Below are 27877 nucleotides of genomic sequence, written 5' to 3' on the forward strand. Positions count from 1 at the left end.
TGTCCTGTCTCCCAGGCCGCGCCTCAGGGACTCAGTGCCCTGCAGCAGCCCGGCCCCAGGCGAGGACACGCAGCGTGGCCCACCCAAGCAGGAGGGGCACTGTGCTTGAGAAATCCCATCCCCGATGGGGGCAAGAGGGGCTGCTGGGGTTGAGTGAGCCTATAAATGCCCACAGAAATATGCCTGCATTCATTCAAGTGATACAAGCAACAGTAGCAGGCTATTTAACAAAATTTCAATTTTCAGTGGAAATTTTGCCATTCCTTTCCACTTGTCCCCTGCACTCTGAGACAGGCTTAGGCTCTCTCACACCTGCAACTCTGAAGCAATAGTTGTGAAGTCATTTTACTTTGCTGCAAGTGTCCTCGCTCCCCGTGTCACTGTGTCTGTCCTCTCTTAACACAGTCGGATATCTTCCTGGATCTCTATCTGAGTTCCTTTCTCCTCCTCCTCAGATCCTGAGATAAAGGACAAGTGAAGACACATGAACAGAAAAGGCACTGTGGACTTGACCGAAATCTACAGTGACCCCTAGGTGAGTGCTGCCCACCCCTTACCTTCGATTCTCAAGGTTCTGCACAGGGTGACATCCAGCCCAGAGAGGTGGCCCAATTAAAAGCTATGTGGCTTGGGCATGTTGACAGGTGCAGGAGCTGGTTCCGGTGCCAGGCCCCTCCCCACGTCTGCTCCCCTCTCCCCCGAAGCCCCGCTGCCAAGCACTCAGGCTCCGTGATCTGATGTCCTTCTCTTCTACTCTACTCCAAACCCTTTTCCTTTTCCTTTTTTCCCTAATTATCCCCAGCTGGAGTGATTTTTCAATCGCAGTATCTAAAAAATTTCCTGCAGCCGAAAATGAGGTCTCCAGATATCAATGCCCATATGCTGCCTCCTGAAGAGAGCCGCTGGCTAGGGGACCCTCACCAACACTCACGGGGCATCAGACATGTTCCAGGGTCGGCCACCCCCAACAAGAGTTTGCTGTGACCCCTATGCCCGCACAGCATCCCTGCTCACAAAAATATAGTTGGCCCACTTATCGGTTATTAAGAAGCAAAAATACAAAATTGCTCATGTTTCTTACTAAAATTATCTATGAAGCGGAAAAGGGAATTGTAATAGAAAAGAACAATTTTGACCCCATGTTAGGTCTGTTCCTTTGGCTTTAAACCTGTGCCCTGTTTTCTAGGCTCAGACTTGCTATCTCTGCACCATTTGTAAAAGAAAGTTGCCTTTAGACTGAAATATCCAGGACAGCCTCTTCTCCTGGCCGTGATCTTGAAGGATGCTAACTAATCTGCACTTATGTAGAGATGGCAAGTTGCAAAATAGAGAATAACTTTGTTTTACTTTTGGAGGTATTACAATGGCAACATGATTTGATCCACATGGACAGCTGCAAGAACAGCGGATTCAAAGGACAAGCAATTCATACAACAAGAAGTTTCCAACAACCAACTGCAGCCCCACCCCTTTTTAGTATAAAAGGAGACTCAATTCTGACTTGGGGAAGATGGTTCTTCAGGACATCAGTCTGCCATCTTCTGGGTCTGCCAGCTTTGCAAATAAAGTCACTATTCCTTGCTCCAACACCTCATCTCCCAGTTTATTGGCCTGTCATTTGGTGAGCAGAATGAGTTTGGACTCGGTAACAAAATGACTGCATTGGAGGTAGTATGTCTCCACTCTTTCCTCGTTTCCAATATGTAACATGCACATTATTTATGATCTAGTGCAAATAATTCATCAAAGACAACCACAAAAAGAAACTATACTCACCCAGCTATCAACACTGAAGTCAAAACCTGTCAATTTTATATGCTGTTTAAGAACACAACAGAAAAACCTAACATAGGGAGTCGATTACACGGAAATAAAATTATTTCTACTCCTTCAAAACTTTTTCTTTTCTTTTCTATTTTATTTTGTTTTGTTTATTGAAAAGAAAATAAAAGTCAAATCATTTTATTTCACGTATTTTTGTTATAGCTACATACTTTAAATACTACAAAAAGACTTATATTGCAATAAAAAATTGTTCATATATTTGTATAAAGATATATACACAATCAATGGGGATTAGGAAAAGAATGGACATTTACTAAAAATCCACTGCAATCCAGTCTTTTACAAGCATATCATGGAATATAAGCTCTATTATCCAGGGAGCCTCACCCACATTCTCACTACTGAGTCCCTTAGTAATCAACCACTAGGTCACCAGCATAGAACCATGTGATCAGTATTTTAGGAATAAGTGAGGGAATTAGCTCATTCAATTCTAAAACAAAAACCCTAAAATAAATACTGAACTTATTTACGGATAAAGAAAATTTGTCCCCAAAAAAGTAAAGTTTCTTCCTCAAGGTCACAAAGCTAATAACTGGTAAAGGTAAGATTTGAACTCATCTGCCTGATTCTAAAAACTAAGGTGGAAATCCCATTCGACTGGGGAGTGTCCAGCTGCACAGCCTATCACCCTATCTTTGTTCAGAGCTGGCCTTAGACAGCCTGAGACAGCACCCCATTCCTGTGGAACTCGAGGGCAAATGATAACAATAAGGATTTTATATCCAGCAGTTTCTAAGATCTCATGTATATAAACTGTCAGCAGGTCAGCAGAAAATCTCTGGGAAACATGAGTGGGTCCAGACCTTTTTGCTGATTAGAAACTCAATCTATCAGGATAGAGTGACCTTCCCATGAGAGGCCACATGGACATAAACTAAAGGCAGCTGAACAATGGAAACTAGCAAGACCCCGGAACTCAAGTAAGGATCCCTGCCTTCCCCCACCCAGTTGCCTCTTCATCCGCGTGGACATGAAGACAGAAGACCCGGGTTCTTGTCCAAGTTACACTATCATGGATTCTCACCCATAAAAAGGTACGACTCTATGCTGTCGTAAGTCCTTTCCAACTCAAATATGATGACACCAATATCTCAGCAGAATATCTATGTCTCCACTTCCCCTCTTCTAATAGGAGTCTATTTCTGTGGACACAAAGCAGAAATCCAATTTAAAAAACCATGCAAGAAGCCAGGCGAATTTCTGCTTAAGAGACTTTGCTCTCACGCTCAGTGAATGAAAACTCAGAAAAAGTGGTCCTTCTCCCTCAGCAAATGGGAGGTAGCCTGATTGTGTGTGTGTGTGTGTGTGTGTGTGTGTGTGTAAATCAAATATAATCATGTCTGGGACGTGTACAGATTATTTTTAATTTCACTGTAATTTCATGGGGATGAGCCAACATTTAAAGTAATTTGAATGTAGTGTTCTGAGACAGACTCAGTCTCTTTTGGTGGAGGAGGTGAAAGGGGAGAGTAAAGGAGGAAAGAGGTAAATGAAGCAAAGAAATAAGAATCCTGCTAGGGAAAGGCAAGACGTTAATTTTGTTCCTCATTGCATCACATACAAATTAGGGACTGGCTTTCCCCCGATGTCTTATCGAGCACTGAGTTGCAGAAGAAGAGGCGACAGCCCATTTCTCACTGAGATTGTGACTGTACGTGGCATCTTATAGACACAAATCATTTACCCTGATCAAACACTCTAGCAGCAGGCTGTAATTCTCCTGTTTTGAGAGACAAGAAAACAGGAGTTCAAAGCGGGTAGATAACTTGACAAAAGTCAGAGGACCAGTAAACAAGAGAGGATGAATTCAAACTCAGATCTGAATGCAGAGTCTCATCTTCCCACTCCCAGGGCTGGAAAATCCTTAACACACAGGCTCCCCAGCTCCCCTGCAGTGTTCCTGGCGCCAAGCATTTCCCATGGTAATGGTCTCCAGTTCTCACAGACACAGTGCTCTGTGCAGCCAATGACCTTGATCAGACCTTGATCATCTACCTGCCACGCCCACCAGGCTTCACCATACAGGCAGGAAAGCTGGCTTTCAAGTGCATACAAAGCCACCCTTGGTCTAACCTGGGCTCTTCTGTGGCTTCTCCAGCCTAAAGGCAGCCATGAAATTGCTCACAGTTTGTTCGTGAGCCACACTTCCTCTCTCCATCTGTGTCCCCACCTATACTACTTAGCTATGAACATTTTGAGAATCTTGGAAACAAATTTTAAAAAACAGAAAAGAAAGGATTCTGGAACAAGTACTTAATACTTACAATTTTAAATGACAAGTTACAAAGTGAGTATTGACAAACCGAATCTTCCTTTCTAAATGTCAGTTTTAAACATTTAAAAATATAATAGCAAAAAATTCTCACTTACAAAATTAACAAAAACATAAACAATAATCTGGAATAAATTCAAAAATAATGCCCATATTCTAAATGGAGAAACTTCAGGACTGTACTGAGGGTTAAAGTAAGAGGTATGAATGTAGAGACATAAACATATTGCATGGAGAAAAGCAGTTTTGTAAAGATGTAAGTTCTCCTAAGAATAATTCAAAACTTACTAAAAAATCCCATGAAAATTCCAATCTGATTTTTTTTAACTTGAACAAAATATTTTGGAATTCTTCAGGAATAATAAAGTCATAATACTTGACAAGAAAATTTGGGATGGAAGAAAAGAATCAAAAAAAATCAGACTGCCAGTTATTAAATAAATTTTTACAACATGTAAGATATGGTGCTGGAGTAAGGAAAGGAGATTGACAGAAGGGAACCATGAGCTCAAAAAAGACTCTAGTGTATGTAAGTATTTTGTACAGGTGGGATTTCAAATCAAAGAGAAAATTATGAATTCGATAATTGTCCTGGGACAGAGAATCACCTGGAAAGAATAAATTCTACTCCTGTCATAATGACCACAAGATAAATTGCAGATAGCGATGTAAATATTAAAAAGTACTAGTAACAGCAAATACAACTCTTTGCTCTTATTAACTCAACTTCTCCTCACTATAACATGTACTATTATAATCTCCATCTTAGAGATTAAAAAATACCTACAGAAGAGATTTATTCCATTATAAGAGAGTATTTCTAAGAATAATGTCAAAGATAAAACCCATAAGGAAGACATTTACTATCCTAAGAATAGTTTGAGCCACAACAAAAATCAGAAAACTTCCTGAACAAAATGAAAGGAAAGAAATGACAAGAAAAAGCTCTGTGATACATGTTGATGAATTCACGAAGTTAATTTTCATAACATACAAAAAGCTGTCACAAAGCAACAAGAAGCTCCCTCACTTAAATGTGGGCAAAGGACAAAAGGAATCATTCATTTTAAAAAAGTCAAATGACTAATGAGTGAAAAATGCTCAAAACTTCACTGGTCATCAAATGCAAAAAAAAACAATGAAAAAGCACTTTTGCTTATCATATTGGCAAATATTTTTAAGATAATCTAGCTAGTGTCCATCTGTGGGAGAACAAATCATGAGCGACTTTTTCAGAGGATGACATATCAATGGATTTGTAAGCTCTGAAAAACGTACATACACACTGACTCAACTCCACTTCTAGGAATCGTTTCCTTTAGGAAAAAAAAATCAGTCCAAAAAGATGTACCCATCAGGGCATTTACACAGCACTGTTTACAAAGGTGGGAAGAAAAACTGAAGTGAAATCATATCCAGCGATAGAGAATTGGTTACATAAGTAATTGTGCATTTTTTCATTCCCCAATGGAGAAGGAATTTCTAGTCACTTGAAAGGAGTCTGTGATGAATGTAAATGTCACATCCAGGGACTAAATTTCCAGAAGCCTTAACTAAAGGAATACACATACAAGATCACAGGAAGTTCTGTACAAGAAGGATGCAACTCAAACATTCTTTCTGACAGTGGAAAATGGAGAAAACTTAACTGTCCACCATCAAGACAATGATGCGGTAAATCAAGGCGAGCTGCGGGCGCTGAGGGAGCCGGCGTTTCGCCGTGGTCCAGGGCCTTGTCCACAGCAGTCTCGCACCAAATGTTTCCGTGGACAAGAGACGACACCCGCACATCAGGAGACCCCTCCAATCTATCTGAAAGGGCCGGGTGAGTCTGGAGTGGGAGGACGTCCATGATATTCCCCTGAGTGAATAAAGCGAGCTGCAGAAAAACATATAGTATGGTCTCATTTTTAAATAAAGCATATATACACACACCTATATATTGATTTCTCATATGTGTATATATATGTATCTCATAGGCATAAAGGTCATGAAATATATATACCAAATTTTCAACAGCTTTTACTCTCAGGAAATAATGAGAAGGGAGTTAGGGGCCTTCCTGTACCACCACAGTTCTCTTTTCAGTATTTCAGTTAAGTACACTTGGAATTTAAAAGTTTATTTAAGTCCGAAGTAAAATGGACCATGCCTCCATAAGACAGAATGCTACACTGGTCTTTAAAAATCATGCCAGGGGAGATAGAATATTGTAGAAAAACATGTAATAAGCCGAATGGAAAATGGAGGTCTCCGAACAGTAAACAGGGACAGAGTGCTCACTGGTTTTTATGACAGAGATGATACACACTAACGAAAAGAACAGAAAATAAATGTTAAATTGTTAATTATTATCTCTGAGTAGAGGGACCAGGATAGAATCTTTTGCCCCTTTTTTCAGACATATTATATTAAATGCACATTATTTTTCATCTGAAAAAAGCATTTTTAGACGTGTAGTACCACTCAGTGGGGAATAATACATGAATACTTACAGAAACAAGTAACTAGGAGACACCGCAGCAGCGCCACACAATGTAGAACGGGCAATCCTGATTAACACCGCTCAGTTACATAAGGATCCACAAAGTGAGAGCACCTGCTGTAACAGGGCGTGGTCCCCTTCTATTTGTCAGTTGTGTCTTCAGGGCTGAGGCAGTTCGGAGCACGGCCAGTGTCAGTTCCGGTGTCTGGATGGATGCTACTGGAGGTGAGGGCACCTGCAAGCAGAAAGGAAGAACAGAAACAATCCTCTGCCTTTTCTGTCTTGTTTCTTTGTTACTTTAAAAGACAGGCATAAATAAGATAAACTGTGTATCTCCCCTACTGAAATTTCAGTAATGAAACCGTTTTTAAAGGCTTCAGAGCTTATATTCTGTCTATAACTGTCTTTTCAACAAAGAATCATATTTATTAAATGTTAATTAACTCAGTTAATTAACTCCCTGTTGAAACATTCAAGTAAAGAACATGAAAGGCCTTACGTAAAAGAATCAAACCTGCAGTGACTAGCTCAGCTGTCTTGACGGCAAAGCAGTCAGCCCCCACCATCCCATGGCCCTGAGCTCCTGATGCTGGTAAGAGAGCACGCTGCCGCCTCAGATGGAGAGATACTGTGAAAGCATTTTTTGAACTCTACAGTACTGACAAAACATAACTGACAAATCCCAGGCTCCTTTGAAGCTGTCATTTTTGGTTTCTGGCCAACCCCAGTCAATGAGCAGAACCACCCCATTCCCGAGTCATGGGACTCAAGTGGGAAGAAATTTTGTAGAAATTTCCAGGTACAGAATGTAACCATCTATATGTAGAACTCTGACAAAAGAAAAGATGAAATACTCTGATGTTGAAGACACTCAAAATATTCTCCTAAGCCTTAGTAGCTGGAAAGGCTGGGCTTCTCCTCAGCCACTTATTTATTTCACAGCCAGTGAGCATCTCCCACAAACCCTGTTAACCTGTGTCTGCTGGGAGCCTCAGGCACACTCTTGCTGTCGATCTTATAAGTCACAGGGCAGACGCGTGTCTCTCATGCCTGCCACCCTCACACAGGCTCGCCTCCTAGCCTCACTGTCTGAACTTGGTCCCATTATCTCACCTGTTTATTTGGTATCTGTTCTTCTGTAAGCTGCCTGAAATGCTATTTGGAACAAGTCAGAAGAATGAGTGGGTAGAGAAATGGACAGTTGGACAGGTGAGAGGTGGGCAGACAGACAGAGAGACTCCAAGAAAAGGGGAACAAAGAAAATTCCCTATGCAGAACCCTCTTCTAGTCAGGGAAGAAAACCGCCACGGAGACGTGTGAAGAGGCAGGTGGCTTAGGGCTGTTTCCTGGATTCCATGAAAAGTCCCACCAAGAGAGAGGGTAGAACAATAAATGATAAAAGAAAAAAGCATGCATGCTTGAAAAATATATCTACAATATGTACTTTCTAAAGAATAGATTCAAATCAGCAGGGCCCAATTACACAATCCTTGGGTATTTACAGAAATGAGAATCCCATCTCCAAATCACAAGGCATTCCTTCGGAGCACTGAAAGTCCACACGGGGCTGTTATAAAGCCTTCACCACAAAAGCTATGCTCTCCTTCACTTACGAGGAATGAGCAGCTATGCTCGGGCTGCCCATGCGCATCATTTGCACCCTACAGCATCTCTATGGGGGAGGGACGCCTAGCGAGCCCCATCTCTGCAGGACAGAAAACAAGCCCGGGAGAGGCTAAGCCGACCTACCAGTTCTCCATCTCACAGGACTGGTCACTCCAGAGCAGGACTCGAACTCGGACCCACGTTGGTAATCACGGTACTACCGTGCTTTGTGTGCTTTTTGTGTGAATAATACATTTGTTTCTGGCATGAAAGTATATTTAATAAATGATCGGTTGTCCTGTCTATCTCATTTGCTCACAATCAATCTTTATAGTGTTGAATTGTACTCTTTTTCCGTGGAGAAAGGAACGGAACGAGCGGGTGTTAGAATGAGGTGGGGCTCCATTCTTTATCTGTTACCTCATCTCATCCAAGTCCCCAACCAGGGAGAAGGAGCAAATGTTTTCTTCATCTTTTAAAGAGAGGGCTCCACTGATGGTGACTTAACTCCAAAACCAAGTCTGGGGAAAGGGCACATTCAGCAGCCAGAGCATTATCACCTGTAGGATGGCAAAAACAGCTCACAGGAGGGCTCAGGGGGTCACCCTGATTTAATTTCAATCGATAAAACAATAATGCACTCTAAAAATACTAGCATGCAATGGATTGGCTCTTTCTTGACATCTAGCAAGTTTCCACAGCCCACATGTAAAATTATCGTGAACCAGTGAAAGGAAGTGTCTACAGACAAGAAAAATCAATGCCACAGGTAAACTGAAACCCAGGCTGGAGGAAAGGAAGAGAAAGGGCATAGTAAAGAAGTGGGGAAAGGCTGGGGAAAAAAATCATCACACGGACTCTCAAGCATCATCCAACAAGCATATAATCATTCGAGAGAGAGAGTTACTGAGGTCCTATTCTGTGCAAGATTGTAGAGCGGGTGAAGCAAGAGCGCAGTGACCATGGTGGCAGCAAGTGGCGGGGCTCAAATACACTTCTGATCCCGGTACCTGGCACAATTGTCCTCAGTATAAAGGCAAAAAAAAAAACAAAGTAAAATAACTCTGTAAACTCAAAGCATTGTTAAAAAAAAATTAAACAATACCTAAATACCTGGACAAACCACGCACATTGCTGGATCAGAAGACAGCGCTTTTGGAATGGCAGTGCTCCCCAGAACGATCCGTATATTCAACGTGGTCTCGATCACAATCCCTGCGGTCTCCTCTGCAGAAACTGACTAGCTGCTGCTACAATTCATATGGGAATTCGAGGGTCTCAGTAACCAAAACGTACTTGAAAAAGAAGAACAATGTGAGAGGACTTGTAATTCTCAATTTCAAACCTTACAACTGTATGTCTAGGTGAGATTAGAGGCCATTTTAAGTTATTAATGTGTTTATCCGTATTTTCTAAATTCTCTACAATGAATATAACTGTTACAATAAGAAAAATAAAAAGTAAGGTATCTTTTAAAACATGCACACTGATTCATACATTGGGAAAAAATATTTTAACTATAAAGAGGTAACCAAATATCTAGTGAAAAAGGACTACTTAAAAACAAGTGTGTATTTACATTTTTCATAAATTGAAAACTGAAAAGCACAAACACATCAAGTTTCTAGGGAGATCGATGCAACATATTAATAGTTATTTTCAAAAATTCTAATTGAACAATGAAAACTCAAGAAAGGGAAAATCGCGATTGACAGCCAAATGCAAACACATGGAGAGCAAAGGCCTAGAAATCACAGTTCCTTTAACTCTGATACTAACTCAATATAAGAGGAAATTCCTCCCTGTGGGGACAGTGGAATCCCATGCATAAGACAGGATACACAGTACAAACTGCACTAGAATCTGGGGTGATTTTCTTAGAAGAATTCTAAAGTTACAACATTGCTGAAAAACTATAAAAACACTGAAAGACAGATTAAAACACACAGTCATATATATTATATAGAAACATATGAAGTCTGCTCCCATGTTGCATAGAAATACAAACATATTTGTTCATTTATGGGCACTGAATATTTTATCCCAGGTAGAATATTTCAACTAAAACAAATAATCAATAATACACACCTCTTGTCAAATCTACTTGATAAGGTACTCTGCTATGTAACCATAATGTGTCTAAGATAGATCTAAAATTAGTGAAAAAGATCTTTGTATGGTTTCTTGAACTCTTCTCAAAATTCCAAGCTTAATTTTAAAATAGATCTGAGCAGTATTTCTATATTAACTTTTCCCTCGTGAAATGAACAGCACAGTCTGTTGTCAAAATTCTGTCCTTACAATGATTCACGAACACTGTATCCTAACAAAACTGCTGGACAGCAAGGCACTATCCAGACACTGTGACCAAACAAATGAAACACAAGGAAGACAGTGACCCTATTCTGGAGGGCTTACCGTCTGTGTCAACTCTGGGGTTCTTATTTGATTGGTTTGATTGGGTAGCAAAATAAAATCAATCAAGTACTTTCTTCTTTAAGCATTCTGTAAGTCATGACTCTGTTGTTAGTGTCATGAGAAGGAAAGACTAAAGCAAGTCTTCATTAGGTCAATTAGCAACAGCCATCACTGGGGAGTGAGTAATAAAGAAGTTAACTGATAGCAATGCTTCTGCCTACATGAGACCTAAAATAAACCTACACTGATCTCTTTAAGGAAAATGAGGAGATGAGGCCCCAATGAGAAAAACAAAAACTAACAAGAAATCAAAAAAGTAAAGACTTTTTCATTAACGATTCCAGGAAGGAGTGGAGCATGGTGGTGAAGAGCACAGACGCTGGGGACAAACATGAGGGTCTGAACTCCCAAAGCACTGGGTAGCTTTGACACTGATAAGTCAGTGAAATTTTCTGCAACCCAGTCTCCTATCCATAGACTGGGGACAACAACATCACCCGTCTCCTAGAACTGTCCTAATAATTAAGTTATTTTATGTATAAAAGTTTAAATAAAATACCTCAGATATTAAATATTACCCCAAAAGGACAAGGTAAACTGAAGGAAAGGACAAGGAAAAAGAAAACAGAGGATAAGGAAAAAGGACAAGGAAAAAGAAAACAGAGATAAATTGGAGTTCATCAAATTTTAAAACATTGCTTCAAAGGACACCATCCAGAAAGTGAAAAAACAACACACAGCAGAAATTTTTTCAAATCATTTATCTGATAAGGAATTTGTATCTACCAAAAAAAAAAAAAAAACAAAACAAAAACAAAAATAACCTCCTACAACTCAACAATAAAAAGGCAACTCAATTAAAAAATGAATAGAGGATCTGAAAAACATTTATCAAGGAAAATATACAAATGACCAATAAGCACAACGAAACGATGTTCAATATCATTAGCTGTAAGGGAAATCAAGTCAAAACCACTAGGAGAAACCGCTTCACACTCACTACAATAGGTTATAATCAAAAAAAGAGTAAAAAGCACTAATGAGGACACAGAAGATGCAGAGGACGCAGCCGTTGCTGGTGAGGATGTAACACAGCCTGGCCACTTTGGAAAAACGCCTGGCAGGTCCTTAGAGAGTTGAACATTTGGTTTCTGAATAACCAGGCAATTTTGCTTCCTGGGCACACACGTAAGAGAACTGAAAATAAATGTTCACATAAAAACTCCTACAGGAATATTCACGGAGCCATTACTCATCACAGCCAAAAAGCAGAAACAACACAAATGCCTATCACGTGATGAATGGGTAAACAGAGGGGCCCAGCCATACAGAGGAATATTATTCAGCAATAGCAAAGCATTGAGTACTGACCCAGGCCACAACGTGGACAAATATTGAAAACGTTACTCAGTGTGAAAGAAGTCAGTCACAATAGATGCTTCCACTTACATGAAGTAACTCGATTTACATGAAATTTCCAGCAGAGGCAAACCCACAGAGAGAGAAAAGTGGCTCCCTGGGGCTGTGGGAGAATGGGGAAGATGGGGATGTCTGCTTATGCGTAAGGAGCTTCCTGTTGGGGGGATGAAAATGTTCTAAGATTGAATGGGATGCACAATTCTGGGCATAGAGTAAAAACCACTGTACATTTTAATGGGTGAATTGTTATTAAAACTGTTAAGAACGAGAGCACCTCGGGCCAGTACCTTCCCATAGTAAATGCAAATTGCTAAATTTTATTACAGGAAGAAGAAACTGCCCTCAGCATGAAAGCAGGAGTTCAGCAAATGTGAGTTAACCGAAATTGGACAAGAGCATTTCACTTGAAACAGTTACTGAGTGTACACAAAATATTAAGACATGACAAGGAAAATCAGTTTGACATCACGAAGAAGCATTCTGCTTCAAATGCAGATCAAGGATTCGGCAAGCCCAGCTGCTAGAAATGACCAGAGAAGAAACCTGGTTCTTTAAACAAGCACCAGAGCCAACAAGGAAATAGTGGTGAGGAAAGCAGGCGGCCGAAAATCTGGAACAGTTTGTTACAAATAATTTCTCCACTGAAAATTCAAAAATAAAAAGAAAGTGATGTAATACTGTGTTGACCTCACGTGAATGGGCTTCCTCCGGTTCTCGACAGTTTTGTAACCCCGAATGAGAGACTCAGGAGAATCAGAATGGTTCCTGGGAGTCCCCAAATGACTGCCCACCAGCACGCTGACCACCATCACATCTGCCAGGGTGGAATTGCAGAGAAGAGACCAACTCCTGAAAGGCACAGGAAATATTGACAAGGGAAAAAAAGGCTGATGTCAGTCTTGGGACAGAGGCCCTGAGAGCAGAGGCCAGAAGGCTGCAGGTGAACTGGAGTGGCCCTGGGGCAGGAAGGGACCACGGGGGAGCAGATCTCAATTCTCTTCTCTCTCTCCCTCGGGTAGGAGAGATAAAGTCTGCATCCTTCTCACCTGGAACTGTGGGTTCTGGCTGGCAGAAGTCTTACCGACATGGAATGAATGACTCAAGACTGTGGAAAAAGGAAAGAAAGCGAGAGGGAGTAGGGAGCCAACTCCAAGAGCCTCTCAAATCCTCCCATATTTATTGTGTATAATCAAAGAAAATAGTCTTTAACAGTTGTGTGATAGTAAACAGGAACTTGGGGAAAGACAGGATGAGACAGAGATTGTAGAATCCACAATGAGTAAAAAGGCTTAGTTTACCTTTAGGGGAGTCATGGGGAGAGGGGAACAAGATAAATTCTTTAGATATTCATTACAAAGCAGACCACCAGTCCAGCCAGGTCCGTGTTTTGGGGATAATAGACTATCTAACAGCACGCACGCCCAGCATTTATAGCTGAGGGCCTGGGTCATTGCTGTGCAATGAACAGAGTGCTATCTAAAACCTCAAATATGCAAGCAAGGCATTGTCTCTGCTTTTTATGGCAAGGAGACAGGAGTGAGGATGCACAGGTGCTTGCTTGAAAGCAGTTACTAAGCACACTTTTTCTTCTTAAGGTTGACATGCGTCTGGTGTCTGTTAAATTTGTTAACCCAATCATGGGCTATCACATGGAACCATTATGGAGGACACCCTAGGATGACAAATCCTGCCTCTGCGTCTTTTCCTGCCAGCTTCGGCCATTCCAGCAGGGTCTAGACACATCCCTGAATAACGATCCCACAGAACCACCCAGACTCTTAACTCCTGGTGCTTGGAACTTAATTTTAGCTCTACACAACTTAACATAGAAAAGTTTCAGAAATAATAGATATTATATTCTTTTTATATCTCATCATAGAACTGATTTTTCTGATTGCTCTAAGCTGTTTCTACTTGGTAAATCACCTAATTCTGCAGGTGAATTCAGTACTTTCCATTGCGCATAACTAGACAGTCTGGGCCCTCTGACTTCTATTGGTCAAATAAATACCGATACACCTAATTGATTTCATCGTTCATCAATTTCAGCCTGGAGGTGAGGGAGTGTCACTCTGTTCCTCAGCCCACCCTCTACTCTATACTCTTCAGCAACTCAGGCCTCCTGAATACAAAACGTAGCATCTGTTTCCCTTCACCTACACTTTCCACAAACGCAACAGGAAACATCAGCCTAGAGAATGAATTCAACACAAATGTTAAAACAAAAATCTACAAACCTGAAGCAACTCCATCTCCGAATCATGATACACAATGACATGAAAGTACGGGTGTCAGGTACAAAGCACGCGTGAGCCTGACCACCTCATTTCTATTCTTCAAAGGAAGGAAGGTTTTCATGTTTTTTATTATCATTCTTTGTCATTGTTTCTGATTAAGCCAAAAAATAGTTTATGAAATAATTAAGCACTGAAATAACAGATTTTCGCTGTATCAATTACAGAAGGCATTCAGAGGGGATAGGAAAACCCACCTATGTAAAAAATGCAAAATTTCTTCCCCTGTTAAGAACACGTATACAAAATGCAACAGAGAATTCAAATTCATGTGGAGAGGAGCAAAAGCCACAGAATCAAACAAATTCATTACTATGAGTCAATTCAAAATTCACTGGACAAACATGCTCAATGCATTCAAAGAATTTTAAAGGCACACTGCAAACCATTCACTTAATGATCTACAGGCTAGAGGAAGAATTTCCCTCTTTAACAGACAACAGAATTCAATAGGTTGCCCCACCAAACGAGGACCAAACAACAATCAGGTTTTTAACAGTTCTGATAAATCAGCATGTTCTAAACATCAAAATCCAGAAATTTTAAACATTCATTCACACCACAATGAAACAAGCACTTAAAAAAAAAAACAAAACAATAACCCGAAGAAACTAAGCACAATTATCATGTACCTGGATCAATGGGAACTTCTTGTAACGCTGGAAGAAAGAACAGGCTATAGCCTTTTACTTAAAAAATAAAACTACATTTAAAGATAATTGCTAAAACACATTTCATCATTCATGTTGCCTTGAAAAATCTGAGGCACTCGTATCTGATCAGAAAAGCAATTCTGAGTAATAGTATGTTACAATTCAGTGCCAGTTTGCTTTAGTAGAAAAAAGAAAAGCTACTGTTTCTCATCCTGCACAAAGTGTAAAGAACCTTCCTGCCTCTATCTCCTCCTATTTTCTAAGCTCATTCTCCCCAACCCTTCTGAAACAAGTATGAGAAACTTTTATACCCACCAATATGCCAAATGACAAAAGAGTATCAATTTATTTGTATAAATATATGCCTACACCTTGAACTGGAAGAGAAAGGTATCAGAAGGCTATATGGAACTTATTTCTACCTTCCTGAAATCACACACACACACACACACACACACACACACACACACGTTCACAGAGACACAGACATGTACACACTGAATTACTGGGCAATTCACAAGCTGAGGACTTCCAATTTATAGAAGATAACTTTGTAGTTAGTTTAAAATACAAAACTGTCAGCTTTTGAAAGCCTTCATCATCTGCTAAATCATCCAAATATCAACGAGACCCAATTAGCCTTCTCTGTAAAATATAATTTCCCATGATGGCAAAACAGACCCTAAGTAGTGGATCCAAGACTCGTGTTTATCACTACCTATGATCGTTTTTAAACACATAAACAGATTCAGAAATTATGTCCCAACAACATTTATTCTTATTGAATTAGCATATGTATTCAATTGTCTATACAGAAAATAGGCCCATGATGGGGTTTAAGAGCTATTTTGTGTATTGAAATATTTATTTTTAAGTTCAGACAAGGAGGGTCTGTATTACTCAGTTGTAGAACACCTGCTTAGCATGCACAATGTGCTGGCTTCAGTCCCCAGTTCCTTCATAAAAATAAATAAAAATAAGTGCTTATTTAAAAATAAGAATAAATTTATAAAAAGAGTAAATGCAGACTAAAAACCACTGCAATCTAGGAGCCATAATTTTAATAAAAAACAAGAGTTTCTATCAAATATTCACTATATGACAATCACAGAGACAACCACAAATCGCCCCTGACAACCATCACGTGTGATTCTCAGCAACCCTACTAAGTAGACACCGAAGAGAAACCCAGCATTGCGGATGAAGAAACGGAGCTCGGAGGAGCCGGGGACGCTGACTGTCCTGCTCCCCGTGACACCACGTCAGCCCAGGATGAGCGCTGACAGAGCTGCACTGAGGGGACACCCAGCTGCACGGAACCTTGGTGCACTGGGGAGTCCCAGAAAACACTCAAAACTGTTCAGTGAAGAACCAGCTCAAATATATTACATTGTGCCACATCCTTTAAACAGGGAACATGACTGAGACCTTTTTGATGCCTCTGTGTCCTTTCTGCCATTATCAATTATTTGCCCTCTCAGCATGCCCAGTCATGAATTGGACCCCATATGAAGTGCACTCAGATGGCAGAGCTTTTAAAGCTGTTTTATGAAGTTTGTAAGACTCTGTCTATGCCTCACACAGGCGGTCATCCATCACTACTCACCGGTGTGGATGTACCACATGAAATCACACCTTTCTGCTTTTTAAAATCCCTCCATGTAATCCAGACTTTTCAACAGCAAAGAAGCAGCTCAACCAGTAACAGTGGATAGCTTTTCACCAAATGGACTCGAACAGCCCATCGGAATACCTGGAAGCCCTTTTTTTCTATTAAACCCACTTCCAAGGACTTCATTATTTTCTGATTTGTGGACTTGGCCTCTGACTGGCCTACTCTGAGAGCTCCCAGGCTCACATCCGGGGGTGGGAGAGGACCCTGCTGTTCGGGAAAATAAGTGCGGAAGGCGGAAATCTTCCACCCAGGTCCACACGGGTAGAAGTGCCACAACGTGCTCAGAAAATATACCGTCAGCAACACTAGGCTCCCATGGACTGATGTCACATTAACCAAACTCATGAGAGACTGATGCAAAGAAACCAGAAATTGAATTTATTAATGTAACAGGAGATGTGAAACTACGAACCAGACTGAAATATCAGAGTTCAACTATGAGTACAGATTCTCCTCAACGGCCCAATCACGGGCAGGCAGTCACATGGAAACCATGGACAGAAGCAGAGCAGGAAGGGTTTCTAGATTAACTCAATGGACTAAATTTCTGTTATAGGAACAGATCTGCTGCCCAGAAGACATTTAACGCCAATCACGGTGCACTGTCCGTGGACAGTGGCTGAGACACGACTGTGAGCACCTGTGTAACTCTCCTTTCCCTGTCCTTTCTGGGCTAAGTGATGCACAGAGGTACAGAGATCCAGGGATGCAGATACCTCTAAACACCCAAAGCCCATCCCTGGGAGCCTGGAAACCAGACAGCCAGGGTTTAAATACCAGCTCTGCCACTTACTAGCTCTGTGACCTTGGCCAACTTACTCTCTCCGTGCCTCAATTTCCACATTGTAAACCTGGGATAACAATCAAATCTCCCTTACTCACTTGTTGTGAAGATTGAAGGATTCATTTCTGTAAAACGCTCAGAAAAGAATGTAGCACATTTTTGGTGCTCAACAAATGTGAATTTAATAAGAAAGTGATTTACAAGTCTCCCTACTAATCATCTTCTGTGTTTCATGGCTAGTCTGAGTCCCAAAGGAAATCCTTATTTCCCCTCTTATAAACTCTTGGAGAGCACCCTTCTCTTGCATCTCACCACCTGTTTAAACTGAGAGAAGGGATGCCTCCTCCACACTCCTCTGGTCCATGGAGAGTGCTTCCCCCTTCACACCCCTGACCCCTGGCCAACGGCTAGCACTCTTCACAATAACAGATTGAGGTGTGAGTCCGGAGAGACAAGCAGGGCATATGAAACCTTTCCTTTCCCTCCAGTGTTGGCCACCCTTGGGAAGCACCCGGGATGCTCAGCTCCATGGCAGGGCAGCCCTGTGCAGGATGGGGCAGATCATCTTAAGGGAAGGCTCGCTGTGGCCCAGAGTTACCTGGGACTGCGTGAGTCTCTAATTCTGGGACACAGTATCATGACATGCATTTTCCCACAGCCCTGAATTTCATGGAGAACGTGGCTTCATCAGTAATAAAGGAGACATTTATCGCCTGTCTGTTCTTCTGTGTCATCTCTCAGTTGGCTGCTGGAGAAAACATGTGTATAAGTATTGGGTCCACTTAAGCCCCAATATATATGAAGTACCAAAAAATTCTGTGGCTTAACGTTGGTTCAGGGCGACTGTGTAACGGTCCTGACTTTGCTGATGCTAAATTATGGGTATAGGAACTATGGAACCTCCTCAAATATCTTTCATCATAAAACCAGCTTTTCTTATTTTCCTGTTTCTTAGTAATTGCCAAAGACTGTAAAATGATGGCTTCATACAAAACAGGAGCTAAACTTTATGAGCCCTTTGACATTCCCACTGTGCTAAACAATTTACATAATTTCTAATTCTCACAATTCTGCAAAGCATATACGAGCATCCCCATCTCACAGACGAGGGAGAAACTCAGAACAAACTGACTCAGGCTCACGTGGCTCAGTGACAGCGTGTGCACGCAAACCCAAGTCAAATCACTACACCCCTTCTTCTATGTACAAAATCACCTCCCACCAAATGACACACAGCGGCTGGGTCAATACTCAGGGAACTCAGTACACTTTTCAGCTTTAAGGTGCTCAAGAGGCCGCTTCTAGCTGCTTTATAAAATCCCGGCTCACTGGTTGCTAACACTGGAATAAAAGACCGATTTTGCCATTGTTGCACAGCAAGTCTGAAATGTTCACAGCGAGATGACAGAATAAAACAAAGATATAAGCAGAATAATTTTTCCAGGTAGACAGACATAATGGACATTGTGCTATTCTGAAGCACTAAGCAAAGGAATCAAAGCAAAAAAATATTTGTTAAGCCTTCTTTTACAAACAGGAAAATTAAGAATGTATGAAGGTGCAACAGCGCCTCCTATGGCTAAAAAGACCTTCCAGGTTGCCGGGAAAGATGCAACACAAAAATTGCTTGTTGAATCAGAAACAAGAATCAGATAACTAAAAGCTTATGTAGCACATACTGCAGTTTGCTTCGGGGAAGGGAGGGGTATTCAGTATTTAATCTGACATTGCTAATACTCTTGAATATAAACAAAAGACACAGGCTCATGGAAACACATCTTAGAAGAGGAAAGAATCCAGTCCAGCCACTTCATTTTACAGGAGGGGAGACTGAGATCTGGGATCTGTCCTTCCGGCAATCAGCAGCAAAGCTCTCTCTCCTAGGCCTCATGTCATGCACTGTAGCAAAAACCAACAGATCTGTACTAGACCTCTATTCATAAAAGTCACGTCTGTATTTTTCCAACAGTAGGTAATCTAAGTATCTTGCAAAATACTTCTCAAAGAGCCAGGGAAATCATACAAGTGTATTGAAATACAAAAACTTTTATTTGCACATTAAAACAGCATGAGCTTTATTCTATTAAAAAAAGTGACATGTCAAATCAATGTTTTGATATTTTAAAACCTATTAAGCATGCAGAAAAATAAATCAAAATTTCTTTAATCACAAAAGAAAGAAGCTTATTCCCTTAAAATAATCAATGTGGATTTTTCTAAACTTAATAGTTCTGGTCAGATTTCTACGAATTTAAATGTCTGAGTGGATGGTTACACGGCAACATGAATTCTGAGTTGTAACAACACACATTCTGTGTAAATAATCTTCAAGGCCATCTGCTTAAGGTGATTTAACTAGTCCCTGTCTCACTAGAATGATACAGATTTCATTAAACCTTCATAATGCACACACACACAAAACCCTGAATCCTTGTTACTTTAAGCCATATTCATATATTCATATATATGCATATTGAATATGCATCAGAAACAAGCCACCCTCTTTAGTATTCAGAGTTGATCCTTCTAAACTATCTGTCCTTGTGACAGCATATTTTTACTAAGCAGCTCTTGGGTGCTTCGTATACAAGGCGTCTACATCTCACAGTCAAACAAGGTAAACGGCATCACTCAAATTTCACAAATGAGGAAATGTACTTAAGCCATGAAAACAACTTACATATTCATCAACAGGAAAGAAAAGAGTAAAGATTTTACTTACAATATTCACTGACAAAACTTTCCTCCATACTAGGACTACATAGAATCAATTCAGTCTTTGTAAATTTTTCTGTCAATAAGCACCACTAGAGAAAAACAAGCAACATCATTAGCAATGGTTGGACTTTCAAAGCCCACTCCTATTTTGCACTATAATCATTTTTAATATTTTGTTTTTAGTGTTTACAGAGCACTAAAATAAAAAAATATGAACTTTTTAAGCCATTGCCTGAGAATGCAACATTTGTGAAAATGTACAATTTCAATTTATGCCACTTTGTCTCACATTCTCACTGGTGTCTCTCCTTTGAAGGCTTCATCAAACTGAGACCGCTAAAATCGTTCACTTATGGACTCACAGGAGTTCGGGAAACCACTCAACACGGGGCTGATCAGAGGAGACATTGAGAAAGCATCCTGTGCAGCCTGGGTTCCAGCCCTGAGTCTGCCAGCGCCAGCTGTGTGAGATTTTGGACAAGCTGCCCCATTTCTCAATCCCTCAGCTGCAAAAAAGGAGACACTGATGCCTACCCTTAAACACCTGCTATGAGGTAAAATATGAGGAAAGCATTTTAGCCTTAGGGAGGTGTCCACTCAGAGCAAGCTTGGTCATTATGATGATGAGGATTACTTTTAATAAGTTAAGGCAGACAAAAAATTAGAAATCACCATAAAGGAGAAACATTTTATGTCAATGAGCATTTACTTTTGAAAGGATTGCAGAATGTTTTATAGAATTTTTTAATAAACCAAATTTTGTCCACTAATTATAGATTTACAGGTTCATGGACATGTCTCCAGAAAAAGAATTAGAGGCCTCTAATCTCTGAATACTAAGAAAGAAAAGTTTAAAAAAATCACGGGGGAGATTATACCTCACTTGAGAGAGTATGTGCTCAGCATGCATGAGACCCTCAGTTCAGACACCAGTAACTCCAATTAAAGACTTTTTTTTCAAGAAATGGAGAATTAAATAAAATTTGGAGGAATACAGAAGTTGTTTAGAGACTCAACTCAGATTAAAGATGGGGGAAAAATATCCATTTCTCATAGGAAATCTTGAGAACTATGTAAACCGGATCTGAGTTGTCTAATCTTTTAACATTACTCATGAATTCCTATTACCAAGTCTTAAAACTGCCTGATAACCCACAGTGGTGATACTGATCATAACAGCTGCCAACACGGATCGAGCTCCGGCTAGGACTGCTCTGTTCGGCCATCTCGGCCCTGAGGCCTCACCAGGCTGAGAGCACTAAATTTTGTCATTCATGAGTATCTCGTGTAAGTCCTCCCTTTGTGCTCCTCCCTCTCCCCTCACCAGCCCCTCTGAGGGAAGCACTGTTATCATCTTCCCCACCCGCAGATAAGGCCACTGAGGCACAGAGACTAAACCTGCTCCAGGTCACATCGGCATAAAAGGACGTCTATATTTCTGCTGTTTTACTATTGACAAAGGAATCTGAGATATCAATTCAAGGGAGACTGTTAAATAATCAAGTCTGTCAGGTCTTCACCTCAAAGAGCAGATAGTATAGATTCCTGATGTAGGATGAGGCTGCCGCCACAAACTGACTCAGCTTGAAATTAATATCCAAGATGAAGCAGCGGATACACGTAAATATTCACGATTGTCAACTCCGCTCACGGGTCTGGGCCCTTCACTGCCTGAACGGGGGTGAAATCCCCACCCCTGTCAGGGATGGAAGCGCGGCTCTTCCCAGTGTCACCCAGGCTTCACGGGCTGTTTCCCCCCACAGGCTCTCCTCAACGATTAAAAATCTCTCAAGATTTTTACACCATGCAAAACTCAAAGACATTTCTGCAGATAGAGCACTTCCTCAGGCTTAAAAATTTTTTGCTTACACTCAGCAAGGGGGAAAATAACACATGACTCTGCAAAGTCTCTGAGCCTCACCACTCACAGGAGTAGAATGGCCTCAGCACAAGATGACTCTTCACGGATGAGAACAAAATAAATCCGCCCCCAACCACAGGCACTCCCAGAGACAGCGCTCAGCAGTTTTCTGCACACTCACGGTTGTGCAGCCCTCACCACCATCTATTTCCAGAACACTTCATCACCCCAGAAGAACACCCCTGTCACTAGCATTCACTCCCCAAGCCCCCTCCACCCATCCCCTTGCAACCATCACCTGCTCCCTGCCTCTGCATGTGCCTATTCTGAGCATTTCAGATCACTGAAGTCAACAATATGTGGCCGTTTGTGTCTGCTTCCTTTCACTTAACGTGCTGTTATGAAGGCTCGTCCATGTTGAAGTGGTATCAGCATCTCTCTCTTTTTTTTTTTTTTGAAAGTGTTAAAGTTTATTAGAAGGTGGTAAGTACTATCAAAAAGAGTAGAGAGGAGCATAAGTGATTGGGTTTCAAAGGGAAAAGGGCGGGTTGAGCAGTCAGGGTGGACTTCCCAGAGCAGGTGGCTTTTTCATATTCCCCTTTATTTATTTTTTCTTTTTTATTCACTCTTACGTCTGAATAATGTTCCACTACATGGAGATACTACATTCTGTTCATCCATTCAGCAGCTTTGTACGGACGAGGTCCAGAAGAATGAGTGTAAGAGGTGACTAGGCAGGGATGGCATTAAACAAAGGGCAAGATGTGCTTTGAAAAAAAAAAAGCCAACAAACAGAGGCACAAGGAAATTCAGCGTGTTTCTGAGAAAGTGCATGCTTGCTTCAGCATGACTGCCGTGCAGGGCTGGGTGGGGGGATTGACAGGAGACACAATGAGGGAGTCACCTGAGAATATTCCCCATGCAAGCAGCTCAGCCATTTCTCCTCCTTCATCCTGTATTTTAGAGCCATTTTTGATAGGTTTTCTATTTCAAGTAACAGTACTTTTTACACATCTGATCATCTGCATCAGATCACCTTACCTCCAAGCCACAGAAAGTCATTCACTGACTGGAGCAGCTCCAAGACATAACGGTGATGGACCAGGGAGTCCTGCAGCATCCCGGCCTGCAGGCACAAACCCCCACATGTTCCATGGTGATGTCCGGAAAGTAAAATGCATGGAAATATCTCACTGCTTGTGCACGATATCTGCCCCCAAATTGCCCCAAAATCATGCTGGCAGAGCACTACTGAGCCCTCTCACTACAAAAAAAAAAAAAAAAAAAAAAAAAAAAAAAAAAGATAGAGAGAGAGAGAACAGAAAAGAAAAGAATAAAGCTAAGTAGGCAAATTTAGGGTTTTCCATTGAAAACCAGCAAGCATCACTGCCAGTATCTCAGCTGGAATGGTCCTGTCTTCAAAAACCACTGCGCAGTTACGTTGCAAACGTGATAGACATATATGTATTCCACGTAGATGATATTACAGTAGGATTTTTTTTTCGAAATTTCCAGTTGCAACATTAACACAAGAGAGTTTATATTTCAGCTTTAAAAAAATCAGTTATCTTCCACTTTCTTAATTTTGAACCTATTATTATTTTATAAAGGGTGCTATGCTGCAAATTATAAACCAACTGTTTGGCTTCTGCCAACAAGAACTTTATGACTTCAGTATTTCAGAGCAAGATTTAATGATGCTTTGAGAAGTGGGGCCTGGGGCGCTCACTAACAGCTCTTTAAATACTGACAAGGATGTGCTATTTAAGTAATGCAAAGGCTCTAACTCTACATTAACTCAGAATCCAAAGAAACTACACCAAAGCCTTACTTTATCATTTTTAAATTTTGCTATTCTTTTGAATATTAAATTTCTTAAAAGATAAGATTTTTTTTTGAGAAAGACAGCAGCTGTATTAAATTTCCTCTCACCAAGAAAGCAATCTTTATCAAGAATAAATACCCCTATGGAAATCCAAAAGACGGGACGTTTCTAGCTAAGTGAACATGCAGATCTCAACACAAGCCTAAATCCTATCAGATCTCACTCGAACGAGCTCATCAAAGTCCTGGACTACCCTGAAACTTAGCTCTTCTGTTCCAAATGTTGGCTGAGCTAAGATCATCACACAAGGCAGGGAAGAAGAGAAAAGTCCACCTGGCTGCATCCGTTTTCTTCCAGCCACAAGGTGCCGCTAGGGGGTCACAGTTAATAAGCCCTCCCCATGAGGAAATCCGGCATCCACACTGCCCCTGCCGTCCCCAAGCAGCCCCGACGCCCCTCTCCCACTGGTGGCCCCCCAGCCTGTCAATGGTCTTCTAATGACCCTCCCAGTTTCTGGCACTCTCCCCCTCTTCCCCGCTTCACACACACACACACACACACACAACACACAACACACACACACACACACAGCCAGGACAGCCTTCCCAAAGCACAAATTTGATTACATCACCCCCACTTCAAACCCTTCAGAGGCTCCCTGGTAGAGTTCTAGCCCCACCCCCGACCCTGCTCGCCCACCTTCACCACAGTACCCAGGTCCACAATGACCTCAGGTGCCCCCTGACCTGCTGCTACTTCCCACTTGCCTCCAGGCTCATTTTGACGGTTTGTCAAGAAGCCTTCCTTCCCTCGAACCTCTGCCCTTTGGGTTAGGTGCCCCTGCTGTGTTCCTAGAACATTCTACGCTAAGACAACTTCTGACACTGCTAAGCTCTCAAGAAGCAATACATTTTTCTTACTACTGTGAGTCCACCCTCTCTCCCCTGGACACTCAGAATTGCATGTGTTATGAATAAATGAATGAAGGGGTGGGTCTCAAAGGGACGGGCAGAGTTGCTCTCGCCCACCCCGACCCCTTCTTTCTGTAGAACATCAGAAACAAAACCAGGAGTACCTCTCCTGAGGGTCACTTTCTGCTGACACACTTCACTGCCTCTTCTGTGTCAGTTCTAGTAAAAAAGCAAGCTCCTCCAAAACCTCCAACCCTAGGCCCACTCCAGGGACCTCCCAAGCAGGGGCACCCTCCACCCTGGACCACACAGTGCACTCTCCCCGAGTCCCCACCCCACAATCCTCCAGGCCTCTACCCGGGCTGCTCCTGCCACCTGAGTCACCCTCTTGATTCCTTCTCTTGGCTGACTCTTACTCTGTCCTCATAACTGAATGTAGAGCCCATTTCTTCAAGGAAGCCCTCTCTGATGATGTCCTTTAGCTCTTGGCTGGGCTCCCTCTACAGCAGGACTGCTTGGCGACCAACTGGTGTTTGTCCACCTGCTCCTCGGAGACCATGACATCTTGGAGGCCACGTGGGAAAAAGGAGTGAGACGACAAGAGGGGTGGGAAGAGCAAAAAGCAAAATCACAGCCCAAGTCCCAGATTCAAGGATTCTGTCTCAGAAGAAAAGAATAAAATATTTCATACGTATGTCATTTGGCTATGAGTTTTGTGGCTCATGGAAAGCAAGAGGTTGGTGTTCTAGTCTAAAATCCAAGTTACATGCAAAGAAATGTACATATTCATATCCAAAGGAAACCAGAGCTGCTCAACAACAGTTTGCAGTTAAAATCAAAGGAACTTTGATAAAGGCAATCTCTCTCTCTCTCTCTCTCTCTCTCTCTCTCTTTTTTTTTTTTTGTATCATATAGCTGTAGAAGTATTTGTGTAACTAAGTGATGGCTACAGCCTATGATTCTGCACTAGAGTGTTTGGGGCTGAGGAAGCCCAGATTACATGCACTGTGTAAATACAATCACACCAACACACTGACAGGCGCCCTAGTGGCTAAGCTGAAGTTCCAAAGCAGACAACCTTACTTTGCAAGACAGCTCTCATTAGAAATTAAGGAATGCAATATTCTGTATTCAATTACATACGTTATATGGGCCATTAAGCGATAGTGCATCTTGTCTAATGAAACCCCAAAATAAATTGTTAACGTCGATTTTCTCCATCTGACCCTTCTTTGCTAACATTGGATATCAAACCCTCACTCCATACGGAAAGCTCAGATCTACGCTGCAGCAGGTTACATCCCGTGGAAGAAAGCCTATCAAGGGAGAACTGGAGAGTTTCCCTTCAGAAGCTGCTAAGTCTGGTTTTGCACCTGTACGTCATTTGCAACCACGTCAGCGTCAAAGGAGTAAGACCTTACCTCTGTGGGGCGAAAAGCACTGCGGTGCTTCTGAACCATCAAAGAACTCTGAGCTTTGTGAAACAGTCCTGAGGCACTTAAATCGTACTTTTTGTGAAAGGCTCCAAAACTGACCCAATTCACCAATCCAGGTACAACAGGGAGGTACCGGAATTAGTAGATAGAACATGCCCTTGAAGTCTGACAAGGCCCTGCTTGAATCCTGCTACAGCATTGACTAGCCGCTAAACGGACCAATCCCTTAACCCCTCTGAGAAGGCTTCCCAATCTGCAAAAGGGGGCTGCCACCGCCCACCTGGGAGACATGGATGTGAATGCAACACGCAAGTAGTGTGGCCGACTGGTACCTGACACGAGGCCTGGCTAGTTTCCCTCCGCTGCCCTTCTCCCCCTTTAAACTTGCATTGTTCCCCCTGGTAAGGGTCAAGCCCCCGGACCAGACTGCCCGATTCTTCTGTGTATCCCCGGATACATGCCTTACATTTAGGAGGCCAGAAAAAGAACTATCTCCTCCAACGTCACTATCAATATTCTTAAGAGTCTGGGTTTTTTAACTCTATTTTGCAGGGAGACTATTCCAGAACTGTCCAACCACCATTCTCCACTTTGGCTCCTCTCCCAGCGCCCGTCCCTTCTCACCTCAAATCTTCTGTCTGCTGGCCTTTTGTTCGTGGGAAAGAGAGTCCGCTAGGGTGGAGACTCCCTAGGCCTCTGTCCCTCCCTCACAGGTGAGTGTGACTACCTTCTCCCCACTCCCCACTCCGACTCCAGCTTCCGAGGAGGTTCCTCTCCCGGACCATTCAGCCTCTGCATCATCCCAAGACGCGCACGCGTGGCCACAACCCTCCCTTCAGATTTCTTCCTGGGTGGCCCTGCCCACCCCCAGGACCCTTAAGGATAAATGCCATTGCTCTGAAAATCCCAAACGCCACTGACTGACACACCAAAGCTGCATGGTCTGGGATTTCCTCCAACCCAGGCACAGCCCTGCCCCGCCTCAGCCTCAGTCTGCACCTCTCGAGATGAGCTCATCCACCTGCACGGCTGTGAACACCAGCTAAGAATGATGACTCCCAACGTGTATCTGTGGTCCGGCTCCTTCACATGAGCCCCAGGGCCATAGACCCGAGTGCCTCTTTGAAGTCCTAACTTGGATGAAAAATGGAATCTTAAAAATGCCTCATGTCCACCATTTACTCTAGAGTTCGATTCCTGGCAGGTACCTCCCAGGCTCCCGATTTTAGTAACAGACCCAGAACCCACCTAGGTGTTTGAGGTCACATTCAATTTCCCCTGTTCCTCCCCCCGGCCCTGCCCTGGAATCACTCCTGTCATTTCTATCGTTAAGCCAGTCTCAAGTCTGGTTCTGCAAGGACCACGGATGGAACCCCACAAGCTCATAGCAAGGTACAGTGCGTCACAGTCCTCCGAAGAGAGCTCCCTGGAGGGGGAGGCATCTCCTGCCGCTGGTCATCTCAGAAGGCACTGGATTCTCACAAAGGAGGCCCAGGAGAAGGGACTCAAGGTTCTCCTGTGGTCTGAACTTTGAAGGGCCCGAGGTTTGGGGCAGTTCCTAGTTAGCAGACACACCTGCCAGTGAGCAGATGAGGATGGGGGAACCCAGGCAAGGCTGTTCTCACTCCGACCCCTGGGCTATCGGGAGCCACGGGAAAGGCCTGTGTCCAAGG

At 42.2% G+C, this 27877-nt stretch overlaps 1 protein-coding gene across 2 annotated transcripts in view; it reads right to left on the reverse strand.

Annotated features, from left to right (window-relative positions):
* LOC135319942 (uncharacterized) overlaps positions 1–27877 on the reverse strand; it is a 140285-nt gene that overhangs the window by 78702 nt on the left and 33706 nt on the right. For both annotated transcript variants that reach the window (XM_064482273.1, XM_064482272.1), the window contains exons 15-17: positions 9324–9505; positions 6616–6840; positions 313–5999 (exon numbers count right to left, since the gene is read on the reverse strand). The gene's annotated coding sequence lies outside the window, so the exon portion shown is untranslated. The remainder of the gene's footprint in view (positions 1–312; positions 6000–6615; positions 6841–9323; positions 9506–27877) is intronic.

The sequence above is a fragment of the Camelus dromedarius genome, chromosome 35 (genome assembly GCF_036321535.1).
Source record: "Camelus dromedarius isolate mCamDro1 chromosome 35, mCamDro1.pat, whole genome shotgun sequence".
Taxonomy (NCBI): Eukaryota; Metazoa; Chordata; class Mammalia; order Artiodactyla; family Camelidae; genus Camelus; species Camelus dromedarius.